This window comes from Xylocopa sonorina, unplaced genomic scaffold (genome assembly GCF_050948175.1).
Source record: "Xylocopa sonorina isolate GNS202 unplaced genomic scaffold, iyXylSono1_principal scaffold0024, whole genome shotgun sequence".
NCBI lineage: Eukaryota > Metazoa > Arthropoda > Insecta > Hymenoptera > Apidae > Xylocopa > Xylocopa sonorina.
This window is the reverse complement of record NW_027490095.1, coordinates 2,853,916-2,866,890: the sequence shown is the minus strand read 5'-3', so window position 1 is coordinate 2,866,890 and position 12,975 is coordinate 2,853,916.

Below are 12,975 nucleotides of genomic sequence, written 5' to 3'. Positions count from 1 at the left end.
TGCATCGATACGTAGACATCTTCATATGCTACTTTCTAGCAAGGAAGTGCCGCATTTACATTCGTTTGAACTGAATACGAGGTATACATGACACTTCGCAATGAATATTATATCTCATCATGAAACATAGAAATGAGATGCGATATCGCGTTTTGAGAAGCATTAGAACTCTACTGCTTCGATACGTAGATATCTGCAAACGCTACTGTGACGTCAGGCGTGCCGCCTGCCACCCTCTCAACGCACCACAGCAACCACCCTCACGCGCCTGCACCACAGGCAACACCCAGGCGCAACTCGCCGTCTCTCTCACTCCAGGGGACATACCCTCCGTCTCACTCGCACCCGCAGAGGTGCTCACTATCTCGCTCGCACCAAGGACCATATGCGCTGTCTCGCTCCCACTCAAGGAACCATCCACCGTCTCACTCTTACCTGCAGGGAAACTCGCCCTCTCGCTCACTCCAGGGACGTACCAGGAGAATCAACCTCCACTAGATCCGACGACGGGAACCCTCACCGTACAAAGGACTCTACGATTTCATCATCCCAGATCTGCCATGCCCAAAATACTATTTCTAAGATTATTAATTAACATTATATATATACTCCTATATTCTAAGCTCTGTATTCCTAGCTCATAGAATTTACACGACACTACTTTATAACGACACAAACAACACACATTTTACATTTAAGGCGTAATTTCTAATTTCATACTTGTATCTCTATATTCATAAGTTGCGCTAATTAAGTAACCCGCGACGCGCGAGATCGCGACCGCCTCAGCGGCATGCGCCGCTAACCCCACCACGCAACGCCGAGACCCCACTCGGGCGTCCACATACTCCCACCTACGTTCGCACGCGACCGAAGCGCTCCGATAGTCGAGGAGGTCTCAGACGCATCTTGGGAGACACAGTCAGTCAATACCGTCAGTACGGTACAGTTCTATCTCGCCTTCGGGCACTTCCAATTCCAAGTTTCTTCCAAGTCGCGCCTTAGGGCCGTTGCGCAGCCTCGATGAGGTTCCTAGTTCTAAAGTCTTTGTTCTAATTGCTAATTCATAGTTAACATAGTCTTAATACTTAGAAATAATTGTTCATGTACCCTTTGATTTAGAATATACTTTATTATTTTTCTACCACATCGAGTTCTAGTTCATTCCAACTCCATTTCTAAATTCAATTATATTTTAATACAAATTCTTCCAAGTTCGTAACAACTTGAATAATAAACGAACTCTTCGCGCCGGGAGGAAGAATTTAATCCATTATCTCGTGCGGAATACGTTGGTGAAACGCCTGTATTCTTCGTTCATCGACGGACGGCGACATTCATCGCAGCTCCACCGTCACAACGCCGATTTCAGCCAGCCGTACGCCGACTCCTCCCCCGAGAACGACCCTCGACGATGGCCACATCTGAAAGCAGAAGAGGGAAATCAGCGAAAGGTAAGTAAAATCCCTCCTTACACGCGTTCGCGATTGTTTACGGTGCCCGCGTCTTGCCAGAATCGACGAACCCGGTCATACGCGTTTTATACCGGACCGAATTCTCGACTAAAAGGCTTGTGTCATTCAGCCTCCTGGGATACGAATAATTTGTTCGTCAGGACGTGACACTACTTCCTAGCAAGGACGTGTCGCATATACATACAATTGAAGTGTTTGCGAGGTATACATGACACTTCGCAATGAATATTATATCTCATCAGGGTACATAGAAATGAGATGCGACATCTCGTTTTCAGAAGCATTAGAACACTATTTCTGCGATACGTAGACATCTGCAAACGCTATTTCCTAGCAATGAAGTATCACATTTACATTCATTTGAAGTGAATACGAGGTATACATGACACTTCGCAATGAATATTATATCTTATCATGAAACATAGAAATGAGATGCGATATCTTGTTTTAAGAAGATTTAGAACACTATTGCTGCGATACGAAGACATATGCAAACGCTATTTCCTAGCATGGAAGTGTCGCATTTACATTCTTTTGTAGTGAATACGAGGTATACATGACACTTCGCAATGAATATTATATTTTATCATGAAACATAGAAATGAGAAGCGAAATCTTGTCTTAAGGAGCATTATAACACTATTGTTTCGATACGTAGACATCTGCAAACGCTATTTAATAGCCTGGAAGTGTCGCATTTACATACTTTTGCAGTGAATACGGGGTATACATAACACTCCAAAATGAATGTTATACCCTATCACGAAACATATAGATGAAATGCGATATCGCGATTTAAGAAGCGTTAGAACTCTATTGCATCGATACGTAGACATCTGCAAACGCTACTTCCTAGCAGGGAAGTGTCGCATTTACATTCATTTGAAGCGAATACGAGGTATGCATAACACTGCACAATGAATATTGTATCTTATCATGAATCCTAGAAATGTGATGCGATATCGCGATTTAAGAAGCATTAGAACTCTATTTCTACGATACGTGGACATTTGCAGACGCTATTTCCTAGGAAGGAAGTGTCGCATTTACATTCTTTTGAAGTGTGGACGAGATATACATATCACTGCACAATAAATATTATATCTTATCATGAAACATAGAAATGAGATGCGATATGGCGTTTTAAGAAGCATTAGAACTCCATTGCTTCGATACGTAGATACCTACAGATGCTATTTCCTAGCAAGGAAGTGTCGCATTTACATTCTTTCGAAGTGTTGAAGAGGAATACATAACACTTCGTTATGGATATTATATCTTATCATGAGACATAGAAATGAGTTGCGATTTCGCGATTTCAGGAGCATTGGAACTCTATTGCTTCAATACGTAGACATCTGGAAACGTAATTTCGTAGCAAGGATGTTTCGCATTTACATTAATTTGAAGTGTATGGGAGGTATACATGACACTTCGCAATGAAAATTATATCTTATAATGAAACATAGGAATGAGATGCTATATCGCGTTTTGAGAAGCATTAGAACTCTAATGCTACGATACGTGGACATCTGCAAAAACTATTTCCTAGCAAGGAAGTGTCGCATTTACATTCTTTTGAAGTGAATACGAGGTATACATAACACTCCACAATGAATATTATATCTTATCACGAAACATAGAAATGAGATGCGATATCGCGTTTTAAGAAGCATTAGAACTCTATCGCTTCGATACGTAGACATCTGGTAACGTAATTTTCTAGAAGGGAAGTGTCGCATTTACATTCATTTGAAGTGTGTGCGAGGGATACATGACACTGCGCAATGATAATGATATCTTATCAAGCAACATAGAATTGAGATGCGATTTCGCGATTTAAGAAGCATTAGAACTCTATTGCTTCGATACGTAGACATCTGGTAACGTAATTTTCTAGAGAGAAGTGTCGCATTTACATTAATTTGAAGTGTAGAAGAGGAATACATAACACTTCGTAATGGATATTATATCTTATCATGACACATAGAAATGAGATGCAATATCGCGTTTTGGGAAGCATTAGAAATCTAATGCTACGATACGTAGATATCTGCCAACGCTATTTCCTGGCAAGGAAGTGTTGAATTTACATTCATTTGCAGTGTATGCGAGATATACAAGACATTTCGCAATGAATGTAACATCCTACCATGAATTATAGAAATGAGGAGCGATATCGCGTTTTAAGAAGCATTAGGACACTGTTGCTCCGATTCGTAGATATCTGCAAACGCTACTTCCTAGCAAGGGGAGAGTCGCATTTACATTCATTTGAAGTTTATGCGAGGTACACATGACACTTCGCAATGAATATTATATCTTGTCATGAGACATAGAAATGGGATGGGATATCGAGGTTTAAGAAGCATTAGAACCCTATTGCTGCGATACGTAGACATCTGCAAACGCTATTTCCTAGCAAGTAAGTGTCGCATTTACATTCTTTTGACGTGAATGCGAGGTATACATAACAGTCCACAAGGAATATTATATCTAATCACGAAACATAGAAATGAGATGCGATATCGCGATATAAGAAGCATTAGAGCTCTATTTCTTCGATACGGAGACATCTGGAAACGCTAATTCCTAGCAATGAAGTGTCTCATTTACATTCATTTGAAGTGTATGCGAGGTATACATGACACTTCGCAATGATTATTATATCTTATCATGAAACATAGAAATGAAATGCGATATCGGGTGTTGAGAAGCATTAGAACTCTGTTGCTACGATACGTAGACATCTGCCAACGCTATTTCCTAGCAAGATAGTGTTGCATTTAAATTCATTTGAAGTGTATGCGAGGAATACGTAACACTTCGCAATGAATATTATATCTTATCATGAAACGTTGAAATTAAATGCGATATCTAGATTTAAGAAGCATTAGAAATCTATTGCTTCGATACGTAGACATCTGCAAACGCTACTTCCAAGCAACGAAATGTCGCATTTACATTCATTTTAAGTTTATGCGAGGTATACATAACAGTGCACTATGTATATTATATCTTATCATGAAACATATAAATGAGATGCGATATGGCGTTTTAAGAAGCATTAGAACTCCATTGCTTCGATACGTAGATACCTACAGATGCTATTTCCTAGCAAGGAAGTGTCGCATTTACATTCTTTCGAAGTGTTGAAGAGGAATACTTAACACTTCGTTATGGATATTATATCTTATCATGAGACATAGAAATGAGTTGCGATTTCGCGATTTCAGGAGCATTGGAACTCTATCGCTTCAATACGTAGACATCTGGAAACGTAATTTCGTAGCAAGGGTGTTTCGCATTTACATTAATTTGAAGTGTATGGGAGGTATACATGACACTTCGCAATGAAAATTATATCTTATAATGAAACATAGGAATGAGATGCTATATCGCGTTTTGAGAAGCATTAGAACTCTAATGCTACGATACGTGGACATCTGCAAAAACTATTTCCTAGCAAGGAAGTGTCGCATTTACATTCTTTTGAAGTGAATACGAGGTATACATAACACTCCACAATGAATATTATATCTTATCATGAAACATAGAAATGAGTTGCGATATCGCGATTTAAGAAGCATTAGAACTCTATTGCTTCGATACGTAGACATCTGCAAACGCTATTTCCTAGCAAGGGAGAGTCGCATTTACATCCATTTGAAGTGTATGCGAGGTATACATGACACTTCGCAATGATTATTATATCTTATCATGAAACATAGAAATGAAATGCGATATCGGGTGTTGAGAAGCATTAGAACTCTGTTGCTACGATACGTAGACATCTGCAAACGCTATTTAATAGCAAGGAGGAGTCGCATTTACATTCTGTTGAAGTGAATACGAGGTACACATAACACTCCACAATGAATATTATACCTTATCACGAAACATAGAATGAAAAGCGATATCGCTATTTAAGAAGCATCAGCACTCTATTGCTTCGATACGTAGATATCTGGAGACTCTATTTCCTAGACATCTGCAGACGCTTTTGCCTATCAAGGAAGTGTCACATATACGTTCGTTTGAAGTGAATACGAGGTATACATGACACTTCGCAATGAATATTATATCTTATCATGAAACATAGAAATAAGATGCGATATGGCGTTTAGAGAGGCATTATAACTCTAATGATACGCTACGTAGACATCTGCAAACGTAACTTCCCAACAAGGAAGTGTCGTATTTGCATTCATTTTAAGTGAATACGAGGTATACATGGCACTTCGCAATGAATATTATATCTTATCATGAAACATAGAAATGAGATGCGACATCCCGTTTGAAGAAGCATAAGAACTCCATTGCTTCGATACGTAGACTTCTGGAAACGCTATTTCCTAGAAAGGAAGTGTCGCATTTACATACATTTGAAGTGTAGGCGAAGAATACATAACACTTCGCAATGAATATTGTATCTTATAATGAGACATGGAAATGAGATGCGATATCGCGTTTTAAGAAGCATTAGAGCTCTATTGCTCCCATACGTAGACATCTGGAAACGTAAATTCCTAGAAAGGGAGTGTTGCATTTACATTCATTTGAATTGTAGACGAGGAATACATAACACTTCGCAATGAATATTATATCTTATAATGAGACATAGAAATGATGTGCGATATCGCGTTATAAGAAGCATTAGAAATCTATTGCTGCGTTACGTAGATATCTGGAAACGCTGCTTCCTAGGAAGGAAGTGTCGCATTTACATTCATTTGAATTGTAGACGAGGAATACATAACACTTCGCAATGAATATTATATCTTATCATGATACATAGAAATGATTTGCGATATCGCGTTTTACGAAGCATTAGAACAATATTATTTCGATACGTAGACATCTGGAAACGCTATTTCCTAGGAAGGAAGTGTGGCATTTACATTCATTTAAAGTGTAGATGAGGAATACGTAACACTTCGCAATGAATATTATATATTATCATGAGACATAGAAATGACATGCGATTTCGCGTCTTAAGTAGCATTAGAATCCTATTGCTTCGATACGGAGACATCTGCAATCGCTATTTCCTAGCGAGGAATGGACCCATTTACATTCTTTTGTAGTGAATACGAGGTATACATATCACTGCACAAAGCATATTATATCTTATCATGAGACCTAGAAATGAGATGTGATATCGCGTTATACGAAGCATTAGAACACTATTGTTTCGATACGTAGACATCTGGAAACGCAATTTCCTCGGAAGGAAGTGTCGCATTTGCATTCCTTTGTAGGGAATACAACGTATACATAACACTCCACAATGAATATTATATCTTATCATGAAACATAGAAATGAGATGCGATATCGCGATTTGAGATGATTTAGAACTCTAATGCTACGATACGTAGACATCTGCAAACGCTATTTCCTAGCAAGGGAGTGTCGCATTTACGTTCTTTTGAAGTGAATACGAGGTATACACAACACTCCACAATAAATATTATATCTTATCATGAAACATAGAAATGCGCTGCGATATCGCGATTTAAGAAGGATTAGAACTCTATTGCTTCAATACGTAGACATCTGCAAACGCTAATTCCTAGCAAGGAACTGTCGCATTTACACTCATTTGAAGTGAATACGAAGTATACATGACACTCCGCAATGAATATTATATCTTGTCCTAAAACAGAAATGAGGTGCGATATCTCGTTTTATAAACACTAGAACCCTGTTGCTTCGATACGTAGACATCTGCAAACGCTATTTCCTAGCAAGGATGTGCCGCATTTACATTCTTTTGTAGTGAATACGAGGTATACATAACACTGCACAATGAAAATTGTATCTTATCACGAAACATAGAAATGAGGAGCGATATCCCGTTTTAAGAAGCATTAGAACTCTATTGCTTTGACACGTAGACATCTGCCATCGCTATTCCCTAGGAAGGAACTGTCGCATTTACATTCTTTTGATGTGAATACGAGGTATACATAACACTGCACGATGAATATTATATCTTATCATGAAACAGAGAAATGAGATGAGATATCGCGTATTAAGAAGCGTTAGAACTCTATTGCTTAGATACGTAGAAGTCTGGAAACGTGATTTCCTAGAAAGGAAGTGTCTCATTTACATTCATTTGAAGTGTAGACGAGATATACATAACACAGCACAATGAATATTATATCTTATCATGAAACATAGAAATGAGATGCGATATCGCGTTTTAAGATACATTAGAATACTATTGCTTCGATACGTAGACATCTGGAAACGCTATTTCCTAGAAAGGAAGTGTCGCGTTTAGACTCCTTCAAAGTGAATACGAGGTATACATAACACTCCACAATGAATATTATATCTTATCATAAAACATAGAAATAAGATGCGTTATGGCGATTTAAGAAGCAATAGAACACTATTGCTTCGATACGTAGACATCTGCAAACGCTGCTTCCTAGCAAGGAAGTGTCGAATTTACATTCATTTGAAGTGTATGCGAGGTATACATGACACTCCACAATGAATATTATATATTATCATGAAACATATAAATGAGATGCGATATCGCGTTTTAAGAAGCATTAGAAATCTATTACTACGTAGCTATCTGCAGACGCTATTTCCTAGCAAGGAAGTGACGCATTTACATACATTTCAAGTGTAGACGATGAATTCAAAATACTTCGCGATGAATATTATATCTTATCATGAGACATAGAAATGAGGTGCGATGTCGCGTTATAAGAAGCATTAGAAATCTATTGCTTCGATACGTAGACATCTCGAAACGTAATTTCCTTGAAAGGAAGTGTCGCATTTACATACATCTCAAGTGCAGACGGTGACTACATAACACTTCGCAATGAATATTATATCTTATCATGAGACATAGAAATGAGGTGCGAAATCGCGTTATAAGAAGCATTAGAAATCTATTGCTTCGATACGTAGACATCTGCAAACGCTACTTCCTAGCAAGGAAGTACCGAATTTACATTCTTTTGCAGTGAATATGATGTATACATGACAATTCGCAATGAATATTATATCTTATCATGAGACATAGGAATGAGATGCGATATCGCATTTTAAGAAGCATTAGACCTAAATTGCTACGATACTTAGATATCTGTAAACGCTTTTTCCTAGCCAGGAAGTGTCGCATTTACATTCAATTGAAGTGTATGCGAGGTATACATGACACTCCGCAATGAATAATATATCTTGTCATGGAACATAGAAATGAGATGCGATATCGCTATTTAAGAAGCAATAGATCTCTATTGCTTCAATACGTAGACATCTGCCAACGCTATTTCCTAGCATGGAAGTGTCGCATTTACATTCTCCTGAAGTGTGTACGAGGTATACATAACACTGCACAATGAATATTATATCTTACCATGAAACATAGAAATGAGATGCCTAATCGCGATTTTAAAAGCATTAGAAATCAATTGCTTCGATACGTAGGCATCTGCAAACGCTATTTCCTAGCTAGGAAGTGTCTCATTTACATTGTTTTCAAGTGAATACGAGGTACACATGACACTTCGCAATGAATATTGTATCTTATCATGAAACATAGAAATGAGAAGCGATATCGCGTTTTAAGAAGAATTAGAACTCTATTGCTATGATACATAGACATCTGCAAACGCTATTTCCTAGCAAGGAAGTGACGCATTATCATTCTTTTGAAGTGAATACGAGGTATACAAAACATTGCACAATGAATATTGTATCTTATCGTGATACATATAAATGAGATGCGATATCGCGATTTAAGCTGCATTAGAACACTATTGCTTCGATACCTAGATATCTGCAAACGCTGCTTCCTAGCAAGGAAGTGTCGCATCTACATTCCTCTGAAGTGAATACGAGGTATACATGACACTCCGCAATGAATATTATATCTAATCATGAATCATAGAAATGAGATGCGATATCGCTATTTAAGAAGCAATAGATCTCTATTGCTTCAATACGTAGACATCTGCCATCGCTATTTCCTAGCAAGGAAGTGTCGCATTTACATTCTCCTGAAGTGAGTACGAGGTATACATAACACTGCACAATGAATATTATATCTTATCATGAAACATAGGAATGAGATGCCTAATCGCGATTTTAAAAGCATTAGAAATCAATTGCTTCGATTCGTAGGCATCTGCAAACGCTATTTCCTAGCTAGGAAGTGTCGCATTTACATTGTTTTCAAGTGAATACGAGGTACACATGACACTTCGCAATGAATATTGTATCTTATCATGAAACATAGAAATGAGAAGCGATATCGCGTTTTAAGAAGAATTAGAACTCTATTGCTATGATACATAGACATCTGCAAACACTATTTCCTAGCAAGGAAGTGACGCATTATCATTCTTTTGAAGTGAATACGAGGTATACATAACATTGCACAATGAACATTATATCTTATCGTGATACATATAAATGAGAAGCGATATCGCGATTTTAGCGGCATTAGAACACTATTGCTTCGATACCTAGATATCTGCAAACGCTGCTTCCTAGCAAGGAAGTGTCGCATCTACATTCATTTGAAGTGAATACGAGGTATACATGACACTCCGCAATGAATATTACATCTTATCATGAAACATAGAAATGAGATGCGATATCGCTATTTAAGAAGCAATAGATCTCTATTGCTTCAATACTTAGACATCTGCCAACGCTATTTCCTAGCAAGGAAGTGTCGCATTTACATTCTCCTGAAGCGAGTACGAGGTATACATAACACTGCACAATGAATATTATATCTTACCATGAAACATAGAAATGAGATGCCTAATCGCGATTTTAAGAGCATTAGATATCAATTGCTTCGATACGTAGGCATCTGCAAACGCTATTTCCTAGCTAGGAAGTGTCGCATTTACATTGTTTGGAGTGAATACGAGGTATACATGACACTTCGCAATGAATATTGTATCTTATCATGAAACATGCAAATGAAATGCGATATCGCGTTTTAAGAAGAATTAGAACTCTATTGCTACGGTACATAGAAATCTGCAAACGCTATTTCCTAGCAAGGAAGTGACGCATTATCATTCTTTTGATGTGAATACGAGGTATGCATAACACTGCACAATGAATATTTTATGTTATCATGAAACATAGAAATGAGATGCGTTATCGCGATTTAAAAAGCATTAGAACCCCATTGCTACGATACGTAGACTTCTGCAAACGCTATTTAATAGCAAGGTAGTGTTGCTTTTGCATTCTTCTGAAGTGAATACGAGGTATACATAACACTCCACAATGAATGTTATATCTTATCACGAGACACAGAAATGAGATGCGATATCGCGTTTTAAGAAGCATTAGAAATCCATTGCTTCAACACGTAGACATCTGGAAACGCTATTTCCTAGCAGGGATGTGTCGCATTTACATTCATTGGAAGTGTATGCCAGGTATACTTAACACTCCGCAATGAATAATATATCTTATCATGAGACATAGAAATAAGAGGCGATATCTCGTTTTAAGAAGCATTAGAACCCTATTGCCTCGATACGTCGACATCTGGGAACGCGATTTCCAAGAAAGGAAGCGTCGCATTTACATTCAGTTGACATGTAGACGTGGAGTACATAACACTTCGCAATGAATATTATATCTTATCACAAAACATAGAAATGAGATGCGATTTCGCGTTTTAAGAAGCATTGGAACCCTATTGCTTCGATACGTAGACATCTGCAAACGCTATTTCCTTGCAACGAAGTGTCGCATTTACATTCATTTGTAGTGTATGCGAGGAATACATATCACTGCGCAATGAATATTATATCTTATCATGAAACATAGAAGTGAGATGCGATATCGCGTTTTAAGAAGCATTAGAACTCTATTGCTACTATACGTAGACATCTGCAAACGCTATTTCCATGCAAGGAAGTGTCGCATTTACTTTCTTTTTTATTGTATGCGAGATATAAGTGACACTTCGCAATGAATATTATATCTTATCATGAAACATCGAAATGAGATGCGATATCTCGTTTTGAGAAGCATTGGAACCCTATTGCTACGGTACGCAGACATCTGCAAACGCTATTTTCTAGCAAGGAAGTGTCGCATTTACATTCAATTGAAATGAATACGAGGTATACATAACACTTCGTAATGGATATTATATCTTATCATGAGACATAGAACTGAGATGCGATATCGCGTTTCAAGAAGCTTTAGGACTCCATTGCTTCGATACGTAGACATCTGGAAACGCTATCTTCTGGCAAGGAAGTGTCGCATTTACATTCTTTTGACGTGAACACGAAGTATACAAGACACTCCGCAATGAATATTATGTCTTCTCATAAAACACAGAAATGTGATGCGATATCTCGTTTTAAGATGCATTAGAACTCTGTTGCTTCGATACGTAGACATCTGCCATCTCTATATCCTAGCAAGGAAGTGTCGCATTTACATTCTCTAGAAGTGAATCCGAAGTATACATGATATTCCGCAATGAATATTATATCTTATCATAAAACATAGAAATGAAATGCGATTTCGCGCTTTAAGAAGCATTAGATCTCTATTGCTTCGATACGGAGACATCTGCAAGCGCTATTTCCTAGCAAGGAAGTATCGCAATTACATTCTTTTTACGTGAATACGAGGTATACATAACACTCCACAATGAATATTATATCTTATCATGAAACATAGAAATGAGATGCGATATCGGGATTTAAGAAGCATAAAACTCTATTTCCTCGATACGTGGACATCTGCAAACGCTATTTCCTAGCAAGGAAGTGTAAAGTTTACATTCTTTTGAATTGTAGACGAGGGATACATAACAGTTCGAAATGAATATTATATCTTATAATGAAACATAGACATGTGATGCGATATCGCGTTTTAAGAAGCATAAGAACTCTATTGCTTCGATACGGTGACAACTGCAAATGCTACTTGCTAGTAAGGAAGTGTCGCATTTACATTCATTTGAATTGTATGCGAGGTATAAGTGACACTTCGCAATGAACATTATATCGTATTGTGAGACATAGAAATGATGCGATATCGCGTTTTAAGAAGCATTAGAACCCTATTGCTACGATACGTAGACATCTGTAAACGCTATTTCCAAGCAAGGAAGTGTCGCATTTACATTCATTTGAAGTGTAGACGAGGAATACATAACACTTCGTAATGAATATTATATCTTATCATGAATCATAGAAATGAGATGCGATATCGCGTTTTAAGAAGCATTAGAAATCTATTGCTTCGATACGTAGACATCTGGAAACGTAATTTTCTAGGAAGGAAGTGTCGGGTTTACATTCGTTTGAAGTGTGTGCGAGGTATACATGACACTTCGCAATGAATATTATATCATATCATGAAACATAGAAATGAGATGCGATATCGCGATTTAAGAAGCATCAGAACTCTATTGCTTCGATACGTAGACAACTGCAAGCGCTGCTTCCTAGCAAGGAAATCTAGCACTTT